At 40.1% G+C, this 23,846-nt stretch overlaps 1 protein-coding gene and 1 long non-coding RNA gene across 3 annotated transcripts in view; both read left to right on the forward strand.

Annotated features, from left to right (window-relative positions):
• The window catches only part of EGFR (epidermal growth factor receptor), a 147,216-nt gene that overhangs the window by 51,180 nt on the left and 72,190 nt on the right, over positions 1-23,846 (forward strand). The gene's annotated exons all lie outside the window — the stretch shown is intronic.
• LOC310745677 lies at positions 5,232-15,929 on the forward strand. Its single transcript, XR_014540306.1, has 2 exons — positions 5,232-10,557; positions 10,607-15,929. It is a non-coding gene; the product is annotated as an uncharacterized lncRNA (long non-coding RNA).

Raw genomic sequence — 23,846 nt, forward strand, 5'->3', positions numbered from 1 at the left:
TTAACAAGAGCAAAAGACTCTGCACACCCAGATATATACATTTTAATTGGGACTAGTTTGTATTGTAATATGCTTGCCAAATTTCTGAAGGAAGACTATGCAGAGGCTTATTGAAAGTACTGCTATTTGAAAGTAGCAGCACCTAGTTCAGTAGTTTTTGCAGATTAGCAACATAGCTAAACCTCCATGCTGAACTTCAAAGGGCTAGTACATTTTATTGCACCCAAGGTTCCAGATGACATTGCTGAAGCGTGTGGAATCAATTCTGGAATAATAATAATAATTCATTATTTTATATGCCACCCATCTGACTGGGTTGCCCCAGCTACCCTGAGCGGCTTCCAACAAATGAAAACATCATGCTACTCTTACCAACATAGTTACTGGGGTAACATAATAGGTTTTATAGATAATAAGTGATCTTATAAGCAGGTGGGAGACTGAAGTGTCACGATCCCTGATCCCTGATTCCTTCTCTCTAGGAAAAATAATGACCAAGCAATAGGTGCTGCATGGGCAGGATCTATTAAAAAATCTCCCTTCTAACCTCCCCAAAATTTGCCTGGCTTCAGGGACCTGAGCTTAGTGGTCTGTTATGGGTACCCTTAAGACATTTCACCCCTTTTAACTCCCACTATGTCCATTCTCAAGCTTGCTGCTTATTTAGAAGGGGATAAAGCAGGTACAACTAAAGAAATGGTACAACTGTACTCCTAAAGTTGGAGTGATCTGTGACTGATCTGTGACTGAGCAGAATAAAGAACAGGCACTGAGCAGAAATAAAGCAGGCAAAGTTTTTCCCATTACTTGTCTCCATGCCAAGGAAAAAAATTGCTGGTTTAATAGCAGCCTGACAAGCAGAAAAGTAAGGTACAGGAGAAGGGCCTGTTAAAAATGTGAACAAAGTGGGCAAGAACTGGGTCCCTCCCCTTTTCCACTGCTAATTTTTGGATCTCGTTGCTCAACCAGGGTTTGTTAGGTGTTCTTATTTTAAGAGAACATCGCTAATTTGAAAACATCAATATTCCATAGAATTCTGCTCATAAGTCGCATCCTTATAGAATATCACTGATCCCAAATGTCTTTTAGTGTTGTGTATGTGGAAATTTTGGTCTGTCAACCTATATCTCTTCTATTTACCCCATATGTGCGCATACACTTGATTTCCCCCCATCTCATTGTTGTTTTTCATATGTTTTCATAAGTGAGGACAGTGTCGGCTTACAAGCCTGAACAAACCAATGAAACAAGTGTAGCAGGATGTAAGGAATTATTTTCTTTTTCTCCCTCAGTGCTTTCTTTGGCAAAATGGCTGTACTTACACGCCTGCCTAGATGGGGAGATTTGAAATTCCTGGTATTCCGTGACCTACTTAGGGGGGAAGAAATGGTTTTATAATATTGCCAGTCATTTTATAAAGAGATTTAACCTTCCCCAGACAATGATAACATACTATAGAGTAATGATTGCAGCAGTGGAATTATGAAATAGCAGATGGTTCTGTCTGCACTACTGCGTGACCAAATTTGATAGTGAATGCTGAAGTTTGATTTTCTGTAGCAACAATATGCCTTTAACATATCCTTGTAATTTTGGATCTACATTTAACCTTGAACACACGTATCTCTCTTCAAATCTAAAGAAGTCTAAAAAAATTCAAGAAGAAACGAAAGGACAAGACCTTCTTAAACTTCTCATTTCTTCTGAAGCAGAGTCCTACATATGATTTAAGAGCTGACTCTTAAAGGACTTCTGGAGGGATTCATTCCACTAGTTATAGAACTTAGACACCATCCAAATTGAATGCTCTCTGAATTAGGTAGAACCACTTTTTAGGGATATGCTTTCAGTTCAGTCCGCTTCAGAGAGATTCACTGTTTATCTTAGTTGAAGTGGGGTGCCCTCAGAGCAGCCTGAACCAAATGGGGCTCTTTCCAAGCATTCAGGACCTATCTGGAGCGGGGAAATCAGTGTGGGGGGGGGGATAATTTCTCCCAAGCTTTCCACATAAGGAAAATGTGAAGAATTTAGGAGGGGGTTGGGACCTAGTTTTGTGACTGACAGCTCTGCCTCCCACCCTACCTGACCATTGACCATGCTGGTGGGCCCAGTAGGACCCTTAATCCCGCAACGTCCGGAGAGCAGCATGTTAGCCACAATTTCCTAAACACAACAGTTGCTCTGAAAACATTTAGATTTAGGATAGAGACATAAACATTCTGCAAATCAGTTAAAGTACCCTGAACACACATTATCTGGCATGGAGATAAATTCCTTAGAATGCAGCAAATGACAGTCTGTTTCCATGCTTCTGAGTACGGGTGTCTTCACCCTTAGTTGCAGTTCCGAGCAGTATCAGATGTTTGTTAGCATGGGCCAGCTTTTGTGAAGTAAAGTGCATCCTCTTCTAGTGCATCTTTTGAGGATCATTTCAGAATTCACCATTAAAATACTTTCCAGTGTGTTTAAAAAAAAGCAAGAAGGAGTAGGGGGAAGGGAAGGACAGATAGTTAGAATGATGCAAGAGTTTCCTTCCCCACTCCACTTCTCTGTGCTTTTAATTCACGCTTCTCATATCGTGGAGTTCTGCCTGTTTCTACTAGAGTCTTGGTGGTTTGCACAGCTTTTGATACTAAATTTTCCTGCTTTGTGCAGCATGGTCACTACAAAGGTAGTGTTGTGACGTGGGGTTTGTGATTTCAGCTCTCTTGACATAATACGCTGGAGACAGTTCTGTAGTAACACTTCTTTATTAAAGCAAACAAGACAGAGAACTGAGGAGGGGAGAGCTACATTTATAGGGACAGGGAACTAGCTAGAAAGGATACATTTTGGAGGGAACAATATCAGGCAATCACAGTCCTGCCTTTTGGAGGAAACCAATAAGACAGAGGATCCAAATACAGCAGCTTAAATGAACCAATAGTAGCTGTACCCTCTGGAACCAAAAGGCAGTCACTTTACCCTAATGCAAATACAGACAACAATAATACAGATATAAAATCCTTTGACTCAATACACAACAGGTAGTACAGGCGAAAGTAGCAGCCCAACTCGTATTTTGTAGCCAGAAATTAAGAGATAGGATAGGCAACCTGTGGGAACAAATCACATTGTCTTCAAATGTCTGGTAAGTATTGGACATTTACCACAAGTGACAGATCCTTAGAAGAAATGTGTCGTGCATTGATAAAAAGGAAACCTTGTAAGCCTGAAAACAATGAAATCACTTTTTTTAAAAAAAGAAATGTAAGTTCTATTTTTCTTACAGAAATTCTGCCATTTTGGTGTAGCATTTGGTGACTTTTAATGTCGCTGATGTGTGAGCCCCAATGGTGAAATGTCCACACTTGAAACAGAATGGAAAGAGTAAAGACCAGCTACACAAAGTTTTATTCAGAGACTTTACATGCACACAGCACTTCCTCAACCATTTATGAGCCTACACAGAGTGTTTTCTTCATGGTAGTGCTTTGTAATGCATAAAAATTAATGGAGCTAACGTCACAGGAACACCATATAAACCCAGACACTTAAGTTAGCATTCCTTTTTCTACTGAAACACACATGTTTCATTGGGCCTAATGATTGCTCATGCATTTTTAAAGCGAACATTTGTTAGGGGGAAGGTTGGTGTTCTGTCAGCAGCTTTTCCTCTCTCAACATCTTCCTACTGCAGCTGCACTGAAAATGCTGGAACCCCACTAACTTCTGCACATGTACACACTAACCTGGCCACGTGCCCCATTTTTATTTTGTAGAGAAATGCTACAGTGAACATTATGAAAATGATTTTTAAAAAATAAATAAAAATCAAAAATCAATATCCAAACCCATAGCCATTAACTTGGAACTGAACGCCTAAGGATACGCTCCTGGAAACTCAGATAAGGACGAAACACTACCAAGGACTAAACAAAGCAAACTTGAGGTATACTTTGCTCCAAAAAAGCTGCGGCCTGATTTAAAGGATTTTCTATACCTCTTCAGAATTATTTTGACCCTCTGGGTACAGAGGTGAGTGACCCAGAACAGGAGGAACGTGAGGAGAGCGTGGGCCAGGCGGATGGCGCTCTGCCCTTTTCCCCGGGCTCTGATGAGAAAATGCTGGCTAAGAAGCTGGCAAAGCGCTTCTGCCGCGGGATCAAGGTTTGTCGGTTGGATGGACAGTACAGCTGATCTGCATACAGTTGCATAGCATTGATAAGAAACTGGACTGCTTGATCGGTAGGCACTTACATCCCCTTGCGGACCATGGAAAATGGTCACTGGAAAATGCAAGGAGAGAGTTGCAGATCAACAAACTATAAAAGTACAAGCCTTGCAATGTGCCTTACTGGAGTTCTGTATTCTGGGGAAAACAACACCTGAGGTGGCTGTTATGTTCTTCTGCAGGCAATACAGACTTAAAGATAGCCTCTTAATTTATTTTGAATCTATCTAGTAAAAGCCAGCCTATGAGATTTCTTCTAACTTTCAATTCCCAAAGAATACCAACATTAATAATGAGAAAGAACAATTAGCTAAGAAAGGCGTGATACCCCATCGGCAATTCAGAAATGCTGTCGTAAGACCTTTGCTATCATTCCAAAAGACGGGATATCCTGGCAGGACAGCAACAACAGAAATACAAGTAGTCTTGCATGAAATGACTTCAATCAAAAAACAATTTTAAACAAAATCAAGTATTTGTCAATCATGTTAGTACCTTTTGCACTTGTTGGTGTGGTTTTAATGTTTGATTTAGTGTGTTGAGTACAGTCTCCATATTTTCCCATAACTTTGTACAGTAATGTGTTGGAAACTGGCATGGTTTTCATTTTTTTTGATACAGAAAGTATTGGTTTAAAGTGTAGAGATCTTTCCTATTCTATTCAAGAAGCTTTTGGAAACTTCTCTGAGTGATACAAGTTGGTGCAAGCTGGAAGTTTCTAGCTGACAAGGACATTTCCTATGTGCTGAGAGCAGGTGTTGTTTTGGTTAAACTGGTTCGAACTGGTCCTGTTATCTTTCTCTCAAGGCCATGCAGCCTTTAAGAACAGGCCAGAAGGAGCCTAGTTTCACTTTCTGTCTCTTTTTTCTTCTTGGTTCTCTCTACTTAGGTGGAATCTACACACATATAAAAACTATTCTGAAAATGCTTTTTTTAAAAGCGTTTTTAAAAATATATTGAATTTTCCATAAGGCTCACCATCGCCATCTAGTGTCACATTGTATATTGCACTTAAAGGTAAAGGGACCCCTGACCATTAGGTCCAGTCACGGACGACTCTGGGGTTGCAGCGCTCATCTCGCTTTATTGGCCGAGGGAGGCAGCGTACAGCTTCCAGGTCATGTGGCCAGCATGACTAAGCCACTTCTGGAGAACCAGAGCAGCGCACGGAAACGCTGTTTACCTTCCCGCTGGAACGGTACCTATTTATCTACTTGCACTTTGACGTGCTTTCAAACTGCTAGGTTGGCAGGAGCAGGGACCGAACAACAGGATCTCACCCCGTCACGGGGATTCGAACTGCCGACCTTCTGATCAGCAAGTCCTAGGCTCTGTGGTTTAACCCACAGCGCCACTCACATCCCATATATTGCACTTAGAACACACTTAAAACTGTCTATTTGCAGCTGTATAGTGGTAATCTGTATATAGTATTTTTAAGTTTTTAGTCTTATTGTAAGTTTAAGAGTGGGATTTGAACTGTTATGCTCATTTGCCTTCAGTAAATAATTCCTGGATGAAGCTGATCGCCTCTGGTCTATTTTATGGAAAGCTGCATCATGTTTACGCTGCTAAACTATGTGTTGAGGTCTGCTCTGGAGGAAAACCACAACCGAGACTGTCTTTATTTAATCAATGACAGCTAAAAATGTATGGAAGGAACTTAAAACATCTCTGGAAGTACAGGACCCTTAATTCTGTGGCTTGTTGTGTTAACTTGTGGCATTACTCTGGGCGCAAATAATGTTAATTCGTAATTTCATAATAAAATAGTGGTCAAGAATCTTCTGTTGCTCTCAGAATATTTTAGTTTTTAATTTTAGGGTTCCCTTAATAACTTCATCAAAGTGAAGTTGATGCATATTGAATATTAACTAATTGATGAAATTGACTGCTAATAACCATGGGTCAGCATAATGAGATATTCTGGGGTTCAGAAGCTTTTTGACTCCTAATGTTAAAGGCATCTCAGTCATATGGGTGGGGTACAAATAATAAAATTATTATAACTATTGTTAGAAATGGAAAATATTTTATCTAGGTTTAGATTTTACTTGTCAATTAAACTTTTGACCTTTCCTGCATGCAAATGAAGCAATTTATTGCTCTTGCAGCAGTTGCAGCAGCTTCTTGATTGGGTAGCTTCGATGGAATATTGAAGGCACTGTACACATCCCTCTGTATGTGTGTGTGTGTGTGTGTGAGAGAGAGAGAGAGAGAGAGAGAGAATTTGTCTATCCTTCCCCCGTTGGATCAAGGGAAACATAAAGTGCACTCATGGAATCTATGCAGCTGCTTGTCGCTATGAGTTACGTGTTGGTCTGCAAAATAGCTGGAATACATTGAAAAAGTAATAAATATTTTAGACGAAATGCATTATCAAATAGTGAGGCGAGATGCCTCGGTATTTTGTCTCACACGTGTATTTTAGTTTTAAGTTGTGTTCCTCCTGCCACCGGGGATTTGTTTTCTTTCGATACAGCCCCTTTAGTGGAGTCCATCTTTTTTTCAAAATAGATATGTGGTATAGAAGAGATAAAATAAAATGTAGGTGAATATCTTGCTAGCAGAAATGAGCAGGTATTGTTGCAAGGAGGAATCATGGTTGATATCGCTTTCTATTATTTTGTTATTGGCCAACGAAGCTGTAGAGGCAGCCTACAAATATTGTTCTCCCTATGCAGTTGCACACACTGTGGATATTATTTGGGATAAAATAGTTTCTCTGCTCCCTCACCCCATTCTAGCTCTGTGATATTAGGAAAAACACAAAAGTGTCTGAACAAGCACTGCTGTTGTGGTATGCAAGCAGAAAGTCCTGAGCAAAACATAACCACAGTGCAAGTAATCTGCTAACTTTGTTATGTATGTTGAAGAGAGTGTGGGAAAACAGATGCAATGCAGCTTTATAAAATCAGTTTTGAAAAGCATGTCCACATATTAGGCTAAGCAATATTACAGAGTATTAATGTTTTAAAGTCCTTTTTGTGCTAGTAAAATTCAACAGAACATTTGTATGATATCATCTATTATACCATGGCTGATTTGGAGAACAAAGCACTCCCGGGGAAGAGCAGTGCTGTTTTCAGAAGAATTTATGGTTTGTTAATTGTTAGGCCAATTTGGTCCTGCTTTAATGTATGTGGACTTGGGTGTAGGATTGTAGCACAACAGTTTTCGCTTCATAGGAAGAGTTATTTATATTGCATTATAATTTCTAAGTATTATTTGTACAAACTGTTGCTTAATATAACAGAGAGGGGGGAAATTCTTCCTTGTGTCTGAATTCAGTTGATGAAAACATAGTATGTTGTGTCGGTTTCTCCACAAAACTGGGTATGTCTTCAGTTGTCTTCATGGACAAGGATTCCAATAAATGCAGCATGGACTAGATTAATAAGCATAACTACAACCAAATTTTAAATGTGATGATCTGTGTGCAGAAAGAAAATTATGCTGCATGTTACTTGCAGGTAAATTGAGACACTAGCTCCTGAGCATGTCAGCATGAGCATTCCAATATGGCCTTGAACTCATGGGATGGTAATGCTTCAAATGTAGGCAAGCTAATCTGACTGAGATGTAATGGTGCCTATCTGGTGCCATGCTTAAATCAGGCTTATGTCTGTGAATGGCACCAGTCGTGCCCAACTCCATATATGGCTTTGGTTGTACAGTGTACCCTTCTCCTTCTCCTGACATGTACACATGCCTATATTCTTCCAACATTACCAGTTTTTAGACAAGAGAATAACTTGCAAAAGCCATAAATACTATCAAAGAAACTATTAAAAGGTAGTAATAAGCAAATCTAACTTACTCTTCTGAATATATTGTGAGATTCTTTAGATTCTAAAGAAAGTATATTTTAACAAGAGAGAGAAAAAACAGGCACACAAGCTAGAATGTGCGTACCTTCTCTACTCGAGCTATATTTAGGCATTCACTCCCTTCTGATTAACGGTCACATAGAGTCACATTCGCTCTGTCCCCAACTGCCATGCATTTGAGGACAGGTGTCCCATGGACTGCAAGAAGATCAAACCTATCCATTCTGAAGGAAATCAGCCCTGAGTGCTCACTGGAAGGACAGATTGTGAAGCTGAGGCTCCAATACTTTGGCCACCTCATGAGAAGAGAAGACTCCCTGGAAAAGACCCTGATGTTGGGGAAGATTGAGGGCACAAGGAGAAGGGGACGACAGAGGACGAGATGGTTGGACAGTGTTCTCGAAGCTACCAGCATGAGTTTGACCAAACTGGGGGAGGCAATGGAAGACAGGAGTGCCTGGCGTGCTCTGGTCCAGGGGGTCACGAAGAGGCGGACACGACTAAACGACTAAACAACAACAGTGCCTGTAGAGGGCAGCCAGCTGTATGTGCATAGCCCTGTGATTTGGAAACCTGACCGTCCAGTGTTCTGAATCACAGGGGATCCTATGTGTGTATAGCAAATTCCTCTTCACAGGCAATATCCCCAAATATGCTGATAAGAAGATGCTGTGGTGGCAGTGGTGAGGCATGCAGGTGTGCAGCAGTGCTCTTCATTCCACATGATATTTAGCTGTGTGGAATGAACTCCCAAATACTGTACTCATATACGAATATTCACAGACTCACATGTTTGTTGTGTATGATATAAGCATATGCGTTCAGCAAAACAGTGTGCTAAATTCTAGGGCATTCATGAGTAAGCGGTGGTCAAAGCAATTTTTATTTACAGTGTTAGTATCCCACTTTTCCTTCATGGTGCTCAGGGTAGGGAACATGGGGCTATTTCATTTTGTAAGAGGCTCAGAAAAACAAAACATTACCTTTTTTTGAAGAGTATAAAAATGTAGTGGAAGTTTAGATTAAAATGTTTATTTTCCCCATCCCCCTTTAATTGCTCAAAAGAATTGGATTTGCGCTCATTCCATCAGATTGTCTTCATGGCATGTTGGCTTTAGCATAACTGTTTCGTGCAGCAGTTCATGCCTTTTGTATCCTGTAGAGACAATACTCTTTTGGACATTTCTGAAAGAGAGGTTAAAATGGGTTGAGAAGGAGTGCTGCAGGGCATCCCTTGAGGTTTTGATCTGTATGTATGGGCAGAAACCTGTATAGATCTACTGCCAATTTTGTGATGTGAACAGACATCTAGAAAGAGTGCCTGACCTTGAATCCACTCTCCTTTCATTTATTTCATATGAAGTTGAACTATGAGACACAAATGGGCGCTTTAGCATCTCTGACGGTGTTGCCGTATATGAGATGAATGTTGTAGGCTCTTAAGGTACTATGCCCTGACTTATGTAAAAATAGTGGGGAAGATTTATCTCTTTTCAGCTGAGGGGCCCAAAAGTGTTGTTGAGACAAATTCATTTTAAAATTGGCACAGCTTGTCATAAACTCGTATTTCACAGGGTTTGTTTTCTCCATGCCCAATAGCAGGGGTTGGGGGCCCTTTTAGTGGGCAAAACAATGAATGTGAACTTTATCTTTTGTACAGCAGGATAGTTTCTGCACACATTCACACACTCCTCTCTCTGTTATCCGTCTAGACAAGCAAAAGGCATTATCAGATTTCTAAGCCACACTCCAGCCAGGCAAAAGCACTCTAGGAGGCTGTGAAGCAAGACGGCTGGGCCAAAGGTTCCCCATCGCTGTCCGATAGTGTGCTAAGACACAAATGGGGACCTTGGAAAGAGGAAAGGATAAGCAGAATTAGGCAAGTAGAGAAGTGAGGCTTGCAACAAAATGTTGCAGTGTGCTGCAATGTTGCTCCTGTTTAGGAATATTCCATTTTCCCTCCCACCGTTTTCCACTTTCCCTTCCCCCACAGTAGTTTTAGTAGATAGCAGGGGGGAAATTGATTCAGTTCACATTTAAAGGAGAACCTTTCTAACCAGCACTTGCCATCCTTTGAAATTTGCACTCCTCTGTATTTTGCATTGTTGTTCTCCATCCACACAAAATGTATATACAAGGCCATGAATGCTTAAAAGCTCATACATTAGTGAAAATCATATACAAGATGTTAAGGGAAATTGCTGTGTAAAAATGTGTATAGTAGGAAGAATTCACACTAAAATTCTGGTGAATTTTCATGGGGACTTTTAAAAAAATCACAAACTGATGTGGAAACATGGGTAACTGAAGGTTGGAAAAAGAAGGAACTACGGGAAACTGAAAATGACAAATTCATCCATCCCTAGAAGTCATCATTCTGTGATCACTATGTTCAGTCAGTGTTGTGCTGGTTTTGGTGGTCCCCACCCAGCTTTAAATTTGTTTCCTAAAAAATGCTTTGTACTTGTGCAAACCTTGGGGCTCCCCTGAGTCTGCTGATACCTATTTTTGTTTGTGAATGGTTCCCTTTTGGCTACATAAGGACTGGCACTTGTATGCTGAGAATATATCAAAATTCAGTGATGCCATATCAGGCAATGAGACAGATCTCTCACTGTGCCAGGCAGAGTAGACAACAGTGGGTAGATGGACCGATACCCTGAACTAAAACAGCCTGCTATGCAAGAGCATGTATCATAACATGGACAGAAATTGTACTGCAGAGTCTTCTTAGTGAGCAGATTCGTCAGTGGAATTTCATCTTTGGGAGTGATCTACCATTTCCAGATTTGGAAGTAATTTGCACATACTTCCTTACACAAAATCATCCTAAAGAATCTTTATTGCATTTTAACATAATTTACATTTTAAAATGATTTAATCCTCCCATTTCCTGTGAAACAAGTACATAGAAGGGGATTAGGTAAAGGATATAATGAGATAATAGGGACGCGGGTGGCGCTGTGGAGAAAAGCACAACCTTAGAAAAATTAGTATAAGGTTAAAATGACTGAATTCAGAAACTGAACACATAAATGCTAATGAATCTTGCATTAAATAAAGTACAGTTGCAATTGAAATTATTCAGCCCCCGTTTGCAATGAGCAAATCAAACAAAAGCATGTGGCATAGAATAGCGTTTCCCAAACTTGTGATAGCTTAGCCAGATGGAGGCATGACTCCCTCCTGCACTCTTACATAGAGACACAATAGCCATCTCCTCAAAGGGCCTTCTGCTGCACGCTCAGACCTGATGCCGGAACAGGGCAGATTGTTTTTTCCTCTCATCGATGCCTCATCTATGGATGGTCCATTGGGCTCACAGCAGCTTCTAATTTATTTCTCACACAGTCCCTTAGCAGCCCTCTCACAGCATACTGGTGTGACCTGGTTTAGCGTTTTGGAATTACTAGTGTATATTTCATTTAGTACCAGAAAAAATAGTAGAGATACAGGCAAAGTGTCTCGAATTATCTGCCAGTTTTTTTAATAAAGGCCTTTAGCTTTAAACCATGAGCGTCAAGCTTTTTGGGGTCTTTACTTAGTTCTTGGTGTGATGTATTGCAGATGTGCTTGAGTAATTATCTTCACATACACCCACTTTCTCTTGCCAGTTTATTTCATAAACAGATACATTTTCATGGAACTTTTCTGCTGCTGCTTCCTCCATCTTCAACCCACCCCCTGACTGGTTCCTTTCCTCTTGCCTTTACAGCATCCCTGTATTTCGCTGCCAGCGTCATTAGTGAAATGCAGTGCAGCTTAGGAACTTTGAAAGCAGCTGGTGCAGTGACTAAGAGTGGTGTGTGAAAAATGTGGGTCTCATCAGCCCCATAGTACACTTGCATCTTCTCCCTTCCCTTCAGCTGCACAAAATGCATCTCTTTCTAAAAGCCTATTGAAACAACACAGTCAAAGGTCTCTCAGCTGCCTGCATACATCGTCTTTGGCTTATGCTTCCTTTCCTGCAGGCTGGAACAAGACCATCTCTGTTTTCCTTTGCTGTTCAGGAAGTTGTACAGTGCAATAATCCTGTTATCTAATGGTCATAGTTTACTTAGCCTTCTACCACTTCCACTGTCCAAAAGAAACAATAAGGACCACCCCCACCCGTTGCTGCTGGAGACCACCTGGAATTGATGGCAAACTGGTGGAGAAAGCCGAAACATTCATGTTCAGCTTTTACTGAACTGACGCTAATATCCCTCACAAAAACCAACAAATAAGCAACTTCCAAGGCTGGTTGTTCCATGCAGTAGAATGAGAGTGGATTCCATATCCTTCCCCTCCACTGCCCATAGGGCTGGCCACTCCTGCGGCAATTAATAGGTCAGCTACAATCTGCAGTTAGTCAGTCAGCTGATACAGCTGCCCACCACTCTTCCTCCTGCCCACCCACTGCGGCTACATCTCCCTCCTCCATACCCATCCACACACTTGCGCTGGCTGTGTTAGTGTGGGCTGTCTTGACCTTCCTCAGGAGGGAGGCATTGTGGGCAGGGTCACCCAGAGAGCAGCTGTGCTGCCACTGCTTTGTGGTCTTACAAAATACAGCTTAAAAATACAATTTTAAAAATTTCTTCAAACTTTAAAACTTAAATTTCTGCACAGGTTCTTCTAAATATTACTGGAAGTTCATGGATTTAGCACTGGATAAGCAGCAGCTATACTATGGTATCATATGAATGAGAATTTTAAAAATTCATTTGGAGGTGATGTTGCATTTTCTTTATTTAAATTAAATATGAAAAGGCACAGTTCCTTGACTCTAAAGGCTTGCAAATCCTATATAAGCAGATGAAAGCAACAGGATAAAGAGAGAAGGCAGATTTTATAAATAGGAATCTAACCAATCCCACCCAGTTTCACTACTTTGGATGTTCCCACAGCAACAGTAGAATTCTTTATGCTTGCATGCAATTCTTTATCCAACCAATTCAAAATCAGTCACCATGGTTTATTTTAGAAGCGCAAAAATTAAATGCATATTTTGGCTAAAGTTGCTGCAGAGAGAAGAAGGGTAATCAAACAATGAGGAAAAATATATTTCATTGCCATGTTTTATTTCATGCTGCTTGTTTAGATTATCCTGCAGACTTTGAATTCCCAGAGCAGAAATTGATGGTGCTTTTCTAAGGATGGATACCCATTGCATTGGACTGGGTCCCACAGGCATTTCAAGAAGCTACAGTGAACAATGACAATAGCATCTTGAGAGAAAATTTATCTGCTTAACAGCTGTTTGACACAGCAAAGAGATTCAGCAAGTATAGCAGAATTGGAAACCCGAGACGCTGTAGAATATTTGCACCCACTTATGCAAAGCTGTTCAGTAGTTTCTATTGTTATGGCCCATATTGTTTTTAGGATGCGGGTGGCGCTGTGGTCTAAACCACAGAGCCTAGGGCTTGCTGATCAGAAGGTTGGCAGTTGAGCTCCCATTGTTCGGTCCCAGCTCCTGACCACCTAGCAGTTCAAAAGCATGTCAAGTGCAAGTAGTAGGTACCGCTCCGGCGGGAAGGTAATCGGCGTTTCCATGCGCTGCTCTGGTTCACCAGAAGCGGCTTAGCCATGTTGGCCACAAGACCCGGAAGCTGTACGCTGTGTCCCTCGGCCAATAAAGCGAGACGAGCACCGCAACCCCAGAGTCGGCCACAACTGGACCTAATGGTCAGGGGTGCCTTTACCTTTACCTTTATGCAAAGCTATTCAGTAGTTTCTATTGTTATGGCCCATATTGTTTATAGTATAGCTCCTTCCAGCCGCTAAAGGGTTGGAAAAAGTTGGAGACAAGTCCCTACTAATTAGTAGGGCTGTGCAACCAATTTTTCTGAATCACACACCCCATCAGGCCAATTTGTGCCAAATCTGGATTGGGTCAAGGTAGCTACAGGTTGCTGCAGAATGGATGGGGTTGACCCAAATCTTTTTCTAGCAATGTTTGCAGATCTAAAACTAAAAAATACTGTCTTTAAAGTGTTGAAATCATCCATTGCAGCACCATATAAAAAGAACACCAGGGAAGGGGGAAGAGGAGAGTTAGACTTCTTCCATTGAGAGTTCTAGCTTTCAGCCCAGGGCTAAAATCTTAGCCCTCACTTGCCAGTCAGAGTGCTTGGGGTGAGGAATGATGAAGTCCTAAAATGTAAGTTCTGATTCTTAGAAAGAATTTGTTGGCATTTGTTCAGCTTATGTTTGTTTCCTTTGCAGTACCCTACCCAGTCTTATACATGTTTGTTTTCCAACCTTACTTGATCAGTCCCAGTCCCACCTTTGTAAAATAATAATAGTTTGTTTTCTTTCTCTTAGTTTCTTTGACAGTATCACTTCCTTATGCCCTGCACGCTTGAACCTAGTTTTTAGCTTGTTTGCAGTTTATTTACAATGGTGTTTTCTGTGTCTCTGTACATAATATATACATGTGTGTATGCACACACATTCTTCCATTTGTATTGTTGATTTTGTGTGGAAATTTTAAATTGCTATAAAAATAAAATAATGTAAACAGGACATTGGGATGATAGTGGATAGAGAATTGACCATGGATCTTCGGAGACTGTTGCCCATGCTTCATTTCTGCCTTGGACTGAATTGGTTAGCCTCCTCTCTTAACTTCCTTTTCCTTTACAACCACAAAATTTTGAGAATTCTTAATAGGATTGTCATCTGTGTGTTTGCTGCAATATGCTAAACCAGTCAGTGAATTCAGTGGATGCTTGGATTAAGGAGGTTTGTGAGCCCTTTCCTCTGCACCACACTAAATGTGTGGAAAGCGAAGATTAAAAAACTGGTTTCCCCAATATCTCCTCATATCCCTCTTTACTTTCATCCCTCTTTTAAAGAAGCGGGACCATACTTGGATTGGAATGATTGGGAACGGTGGGCTTTTATAGATTAAAAAGATTTCTACAAAAAGGAACAATCATAGCTGCCATACCAAACCTTAAATGGCCATGGTACAACTTCAACTAGCTGTTAAGACTGTTAAACCCAGACATTTCCACTCAAGCAAACAGGAAACTAACAGCAACGGAGCACATATTTCTTAATTTCTCTCCACTTTCTAAGGGTATAACTTCCTCAATTTACAAAGCTCTAATAACACTTGAGTATGGCAATCTATTTTACACAAAAATGCCAAAGGGAAATGGACCTAGATGTGCAAATACCAAATGAAAAATGGATGGCTTTGTGATCTGAGAGATTGTTGAAATCAGTTTCTGCAAAAATAAAGAAAGCCTTATTAAAACTTCTGCATAGGTGGCATTATACACTGGTGAGGCTATCCCGAATATGTAAGGAAGTCAATCCCAATTGTTGGAGGGGATGCACAGTCAGAGTACATATTTCCACATGTCGTGTGTTGTGACATTATCAAACCCTTCTGGAATGCTGTCTTTAAAGAAATGAGTTTGATATACAACAAAACAGTTGAAATGTCCCCTGCACTAACTCTGCTTGGGCTTAGGATCCCATCTACTCCTGATTATCCCCAAGATTTCCTCTTAGCCTTTCTATTGACTTCCACCTGTATGGAGATAGCCAGATGTTAGGCTGAACATTGATTCTTGGTATAACAGAAGCTAACATGCCAGGTAAGAGCAGCAAAGTGCAAACAGAATCCATATTCCTTTTACAACCTACGGCAAATGTTTATTGAAATACATAAATTGTTCAGACTGACAGGAATCCACCCAGCCCTCATGGGAAAATGTGGCATGATCTCTTAGACTAATCAAATGAAACTTTAACACACGGCATGATAAAAGTCTGTAATTTTGTCAGGACAAGTTATTTGTTTTTTACTGTTGCAACAATTGTTTTCCCAAAATTTATCTTCTGTACCATGAAAATAAATAAAAACATGATTAAAAAAAGAAGAAAAATTGTGGGCATCTGCACTCAGGGGCATTTTAAATTCAGTAGGTAAACTGCTGTTAATTCAGATTAAAAGGCTCATGTGCATTTTGTTTTGTTAAGAGTAGTAGTACATCTTTACAGTACAAATTACAATATAGTGGAACACTTTGGACTTTGACATGTGGATAAATAGCACACACTATCCTCGAGGGCTGTTGTATCCCTGTGGTTACTGAACAAACTGGCACTTAAAATATATCCTCTGTAGTCTCTTGACAGCCAAAATAAAAGATCCAGCATTTCTTCTAAATAAGGGTCTTTATAATGCTAAAATCTAGCTCATTTTCTTGACAATTGGAAGTTCTTTTTGGGGTTTAGCCCTTCAAATTACTCTCTGGCATTGAAAAGGTGCCTCTTTCCTTCTCCCCAACCCTGTGGGGTCATTATTTCAGACTGTAAGCTACATCTTAAGAGGCTTTTCTTTTTATTTTGGAACAATAGGAATAGTAGCACAAGAACTTGGTATAGGTATTCCTAAATGTTGGGATTACTATTGTGCAATACACAAAGAGTGAAATATTTTATCCTAAGGCTTAATAATAATTCCAGAAATACAGTGCCTTTTATACCCATGCTGTTAATTTGAAATTAATGGAGATAATATTTGCACGTCTAGACTATGTAAGGGAATAATGTGCTTGATCTGTCTTCATTGCTGTGTTAAAATATCAGACAACATGCCTAGCAACAAATTTATCAAGATGTAATCCCTAAAATACATTAATCAATTGGGAAGAGGGAGATAAAGTTTGATGAGTTGGCAAACCAAAGTTATCATTTGAAAAATACCAGTATGAATCTTGCAAAAAAAAACTTTTGGGAATTGTTCAGCAATTAACTTTATTGCTAATGATTTCTTTTGGTGAGAGCATACAGACTTCAGGTAAAGTGCGAAATATTCAAAATCTTTGCTATTTGGGTTTCTCATTAGCTGAGATTATAAAATTTCTAGTTACCTATGTTGGAGACTTGCAGTCATCCAAACAATTTCAATCTCAAGAAAATTCAGTTAAAAGCAAGCTTAGCTCATTATCGTCATCATTAGCTATCTCTGCAAGCAATATTGAAAATGCTGGAAAGCATAGTCTTCTGATAAAAGACAGGGTTTTGAAAGAAGCAAACCACCACTTTGTTATGCTCAGCAGAGAAAAAAATGCAATGCAGATGCTATGTCATTTGCAGGTGTGATATTCTAAAACCTTTGTGTTTCTATGCCTGTGAATGACAACCCAACATTTGAAAAAGATTTGAAATACGCTAAATTGGAAATACATTAAGAAGATCCATAAACAAATAGCTCTTTTTCATATTTACTCAGCAACTTTGATTTCCTTTAGCTTTTTTGTGTGCTTACCTTGGCACACTACAACTGAAAGAACATCCAATATTTGTTAAATATGATAAATAAAAGGCACTCTGTCAATCATTGTTAGATCATCCATGTCATGATCATTGATGGTGACAGTTGGGTTCATTGACTTTCACAGAAATCTGCAATGCAAAATTTAAGCTAAAATACTGAGACATTTGAGTGGATTAATTAAAATATGCTTTCAGAATCTTCCATCACACTGAAGTTTTTGCTACAAATTACTGTTGGCCTTATGCCGATATTATGCTCTAATTATCAGAGCCTGATAATTACCACATGCCTGATTCTGTGCTGTACAAAGGTTCTTGCCTGTGGAGAGATGTTTGAAAATGAACACTGGACTACATGGATCTGATCATGGATGAGATGTGTTACTGCTGTTAGATGATGGGGTTACTCTAGATGCATTTTTTTTCTTTGTTTTTTAATTGCTTTGGTTTCATGTTAGGAAAGTAGATCTAAGGGAGGAAAAGTGATTCTTGCATTCATAACGCAGATTTTAGGGAAACATCTGATTTACATTTAATTATGACTTGCCATAACAGTATATGGATGCAGTCATGCTTCTGTGGATGGCCTTTCCTGAAACATTTTCTCATGGTAGATTATTATTGGATGTTGTGGTGGGAGTGCAATCCAGATGTAACAAACCCAAGGATCAAGTTCATTATGCAGGGATACTGGCGCCTTTGCACTTTTGATCAAGTAGCTCCTTCTGTTAATGGAAGATGAGGCAAGCCAGATTTTGCTCATTTCCCCCTCTACAAGATGACCCCTCAGAACAGGGAAGGGTTGGGGGGAGGTGTATCAACAAGAATAGCCTCTGTAACACTTCACAAGCAGGGCTGGGCAGTACCAGGTTTTCAACTTCGTGGTGTATCACCAGCCAAACTTCGTCTGGTAGTATACCACAATGTTGAAAAAACAAGCTGCATTGGCCTCATCCTGTGAGGTGCCGGGTGTAATTGCCCCAGCCCTCACCATGGAAGCTGAGGTACTTTCACTCCAGTGCCTAGCGGGCTGCGGCAATGAAATATACTTGGAGTCAAGAGTGGATTTCATGCTCTTTATTCAGCTCATAGTGGTGAGGAGGAATGGAAGTTCTCCCAGAATGTCTGCTTTATATACATTATTTACATAATGGGCCCACGTGATTGGCTAATTCCGGGATTCTCCTGTAGGCCAATCAGGTTGTGGATTCACTTCCACCTGGAGCTGGATTGGGTGGCTCCTGTGGACCAGTCAGACTGCTGCATTCTGAATCCTATTGTTCTAGGACCAAGCAGACTGCTGCATTTTGGATCCTATTCAACTCAGTACATAACAGGCAACCTCGCTTGTTTGTATGGCTCAGCTGGGGGGTAGGAGGGCTCCCGATCCCCAGCACTGGGGCTCCTTTGCCTTGCTCTGCTGGGGGTCAGGAGCCCTCCCCATCCCCAGCAGAGCCACCCCACTTGCGTGGGAGCCAGTGCCAGGCTGAGGGGAGCAGCAACCACACACTCCTCAGCCAAGCAGTGGAAAGATGTGGAGGGAGGAACAAGCTGTATTGGCGCCTCACCGATGCAGCTTTTTTCTCTCTCTGCGCAGGACGAGGGCAGAGTGGGATGGTGGTTTCATTCAGAGATAGATCGCTGGTGATTCTGCCCCTGCTAGCAACACTTGCTAGAGGAAGTTGGTAGCAGAGGGTCTCGGGAGCGGGGGCCGTTTCACCAGCGATATACTGCTGAGTGAAGCTGACCTTGCAGCCTGTTCCTCATACCAGTCCTGGGTGATATGTTGAGATATCGCCCAGGCCTATTTGCAAGCTCTTCCATGAGCACAAGGGCATCCCAATAAAAGAGTAAAAGGCATTGGTGGAAGCTAAAAACCAGGACCAGCCACTCTGTGGATGGGCTCAGCATTAAGCACAGACACCAGCTTCTCGCTTCAAACTGTCCTCTCCCAATACTGTTTTGCAGGAAGAAAGCAGGCAAGTTTTGCATATAGTGGAGCTGAACCCTCTAAGGCTAAATTAAACTAAGGCACCATACACCATATAAATATGTGACTATCTCAAACAAGTACCAAGTGGCATTCTCAGAATCCAGGCAAAACCCAACAAATAGAGCCATATGCTGTTTTGAGTCCCAGAGGATTATTGGCTGTGTTTTATTCCCAGTGCGTCTGGAATGGTATGAACTGGCTTTGGTTGTGTCTAGCATGAACTGAGTGTTTGCCTTAGGACATGATTCAGAGTCCTTTGCAGGCTTTCTGTGGGAGGCAAGTAAATGTGGAAAGTGTACACAGGAGGTGTAAGGTTTGAAAAGCATTGCTCTTAACATGTGATAATTTTCGGGCAAGTTCCATAGCATATTCCTACAAGTTCCGTTTTCATATTTATATTGCCTGCCTGACCAATATAGTAGAACTAAGCAAGTGTTTGTAAATGGAGATCAGAAGTGGGAAATGTTTATCACTTGAGGGTTTAAATCTTGCCATTTAATGTTTTGTTTTTCACATTAATAAGAGAGAACATACTGTTCACTGAGCTTACCACGCACTTGAACAACAATCCGCATTACAAGGGAAAACCTGATTCCTAATGTGTGTCCCAAAGGATGACATCTGGTGTTAACATTTATTCATTTGGAACTACAATTTCCATTGACAGAGAGGGGAGGAAACCCACACAGTTTGGTATAGGATCAACTAAACACACACCTCACTCCTTCATTTACTTTTATATTATATCCGATATTCTACTTGAATGGGGCAGGTTGCTACCAAGCGAGTCTTCTGGTTATTTTAATTAAAACATATGCCACAACAAGTAACTGTGAAATACTCTTGTTTTAGTAAATAGTCTTGCTAATCTGGTGGGTTTCCTGTTCGTTCTTACAGATGAATTATAAACTTGCTGTTAGGTTAGGAGTGAATTTTGAAATGAAGCAAAACTTCTTCTTTTTTAATTTTATAATGTAGCAGGTATCAACATACAGCCATTTCTATCTAGTTTTAAAAGGCCAGTGCCCAGTCAGTTCTGTGCTAGCATGAGCTGGTTTTTAAAAAGCCATTTCTCATAACGTTTAGGAGATGTGTAAATTCTTTGTTCCTGCCTTTGCAGTGTTTGCCCTTTGAGTTCACTTCAGTTGATTAAGTACAAAAAGCTTTGGCAAATGTTTGCCTATTGCATATCTCTTCATTGCACATGAAAAAGGTCTGTTTACTTGTTTCTTTAATTAAAAGATTTGTGAATATGGCATGTAAAAATGGCCATTAGGTTATTTGTATAACTGTATAATGCACAAATTTTAATAGCTTGTGGGAGGGATGCTATTGTTTTGTTTTTGTTCTTGCTTTTATTATATATTTTGTGTTTTTCTGCTGTGAACCACCCTGAGATCTTTGGATGAAGGGCGGTATACAAATTTAATTAAAAATAGAGCTGTGAAATTTCCAGAAATCTTAAAATCATACAAAAATAAAAACCATTTTGGAAGGAGGTTGAATAATTTAAATATATGCAGATATAGTATTATCTAAAATTGGGGTGTTCAGTTACTTTATACTACTATTAAAGATTACAATAATTCACCAAGATAATGTAGCAAGTGCCATAGTAACTGCAGATACACAAAATTAACCATCCTTATTTATTTTGATTTATATTCTTCCTCATTCTAGTAGTTAACATATCCTTGAAAATAATTTTTAGCCCAAGATTAATTTTAAATTTTAAATGTTTTGTGGACTTCAGAAAATTGGAGGCACATGTTCTCAGCACATGGAAAGTGATTGTTCCTTGATTTTGCATGTGTCTTTAAAAATATTATTCAGCTTCCTTCTCTTGTTGGAGGTATCTGAGGCAAATGAAAATTAAAGAAGCCACAGGCTGTGTTGCCAGAAGCAATTTATTTGACCACCTCCAAGACACACCCTGTTAGTTCAGCCGCCTAAAAAAGGTTCTGTCTTGTGCAACACTTGATGAAATCACTATTCCAACATCAAGTCATTGTTGCTTGTTTAGTAATCCCATCAAGTACACCAGAAATACAATCAAACTAACACAGGTAGAAGAGAAAACGGCGTTTAAAGCCAGCTGTGCAGAGCCTCAGAGTTCAGACCTTTTGTGACTATTGGTCTGCACATCTAGGGAGGGTGTCCATGAAAATGACTGACCCAGATCAGCCAGAGTGGAAAATGGCTTGATTACCCTCTTATCAATATGGAACTGATGTAACCCAGTTGTTTACAAGGCTAGAATTTGCACTGATTATATTTAAACACAAGAGTGTGAAGCAGGGTGGGGAATCTCTTCAGTCCAGCAGACCAGATACTTATCTGTCTCCACCCACTCAGGCTGACTTTCACAGGTTGGTGGGACAATGCAGCTGTTAGTCACCTGACATCATTCTGCCTTCAAATGATTGACAAGTGGATTGCCCCACCCATCTTCCAGTTCCTTATGCAGCATTTTCCAAGCACCCAATGGTTTTCTGGTTGTCTAGTACTGTAAAACCACAGCACAAGGGGCTTTGCCACATATCTACATGCCCCACACCGGATGTCACAGAAGATGTCAGATGTTGGGTAGGTGGGTATGGGTTGGGAAGAATGACTTCACAGGCTAAATTGGTACTTGGGCTGCACCAAATTTGACCCAGAAGCCAGAGGTTTCCCACCCCACCCCACTGAAGGATGGCAACTGTGGAAACAATGGGCTGACTCACTCCCAAGACTCTGAGCTCTTGGTCCCAGGATGTTTTGAATGATCAGTCTGAACCCAGCCTGGTATGAAAGTAATCCAGAAGCTACAAACATTTTTGCACAACCACATTATTACTTTGGTGAGTGACCTCATTCCTGACGCTTGAATGAAATGCAGATAAGCAGCTTTTAGTGTGGTGTTCCTGTGCAGAGTTGAACTAATTCATTAGAAATGGTGGTAACTTCCTTTTAGCACATTTTTGAACTGATTTCCCATAAACCTTATGCTGACCTTTTAAAATGTATATGCATTTTTAGAAATATATATATATATGGGATTGTGTTCTAATTGTTTTTATTCTTGAAGTTTTTATTGTGAAATTGCTTCAAGATACTTTAGCTGAAGCTATTCATAAATGGAATCAAATAAATAAAATGGTTCTGATGAAATGTGTATATGAATAAGGTTTCAAACATTTGTATGATTTCTCTTCTTCTCTGCCTGGAAAAAAGTGTGAGGTAATGACTGTAGTTTATAAGATATCCTTTAAGAATTTCTTCTAGTCATGAATTGTCTAGAAAAAGTAATGTGTTTCTCAGGAAATTGATTCAAGATGAGTGAAATTGGCAGAATAGTCCATCCTATTCTTGGTTTGTGGTTTCATAGACTGGGCGTAAGAGTGACTACAGATGCATGTGATTAATTTGTTGTTTTGTGAGCAATTAGTTTGAATAACAACTTCCTTTCATTTATGATTTAATGTGGGTGGTACCTGACTAGGCATGTAGGTCACACTGGAATGGTTATAATCAGTGATGGGTGATTTAACAGAGCAATGGGTTTAACAGTGCATATTTCTGTATTCACACTTAGAGTAGTTTTGTGGTGACAGTTTAACCATATCTGATAGCAAAGCTTTGGAGTGGGGTTAGAGCTTATTCTTAACATTGAACTTTCATTTATTTGGTACACCTATTTATTTGGTACACCTATATTCAAGATAAGTAGAATTGCCATTTCAAGATGGCTTTATTGCATTGCTGTTTCTCTATGACACAAATCTCCCAATATATTTTTTAATTAGCCACAGGGAACTCCCACTTTGTGGCAATGGTGCTGGCAAAAGGGCGTTTCCCCTTCTCCTCTCCTCTCCTCTTAACCACCATTTTAATTGCCCCCAAAAGTGTTATTGGCAGTTCTGCGGTAGAAATACAATAGGGGATACAATTATCTCCTTTCTTCTTCTTCTTTTGCATTTTCAACTTAAGCAGATGAAACATATGGCCATGTAGATTTAGCACTTATTACTGCTGAATTCTCCTCTTGAAGGAGCTTATTCCTAAACTTATCCACTACTCCTAGATTTAGTGTTTAGAGCCTCTTGCCTTCTAAGTAGTGCAGAACAGTGAACCGTGGAATTTGCTGTGCATATTGGCATGATTCTGGAGGATCCTGTATATATCCATTGGTGGAGCAATATTCTTCATCATTATTTATAGGCCCTCATTTTGAGCTATCTGTATAGAGCCATAGGTAGGAAGTTGTCTTCAAGTTGACCACTTCTAGGTTCAGTACGCAACCAGCATTTGTATTTCTTCCCTTCCAATTCACCCGTGGCTCTCTGGAAGTATATTATGTCTCACAACACTATAAAGCCTAAGACTCGTTACCTTCTGGTCAGTGACTCTCTCCCATAATTTCTGTTACTGATATCTATGGAAATGTGTGAATTCATGACAAGTTGGCAGAGAAACATGTTTTTAGAGTGCTGTGGGCAATTTTCACAAATATCCAGTGACATGGATATGTAACATCTGAATGAAT

Source organism: Podarcis filfolensis, assembly GCF_964270895.1.
Source record: "Podarcis filfolensis genome assembly, chromosome: 12".
In the NCBI taxonomy this organism is placed as follows: Eukaryota; Metazoa; Chordata; class Lepidosauria; order Squamata; family Lacertidae; genus Podarcis; species Podarcis filfolensis.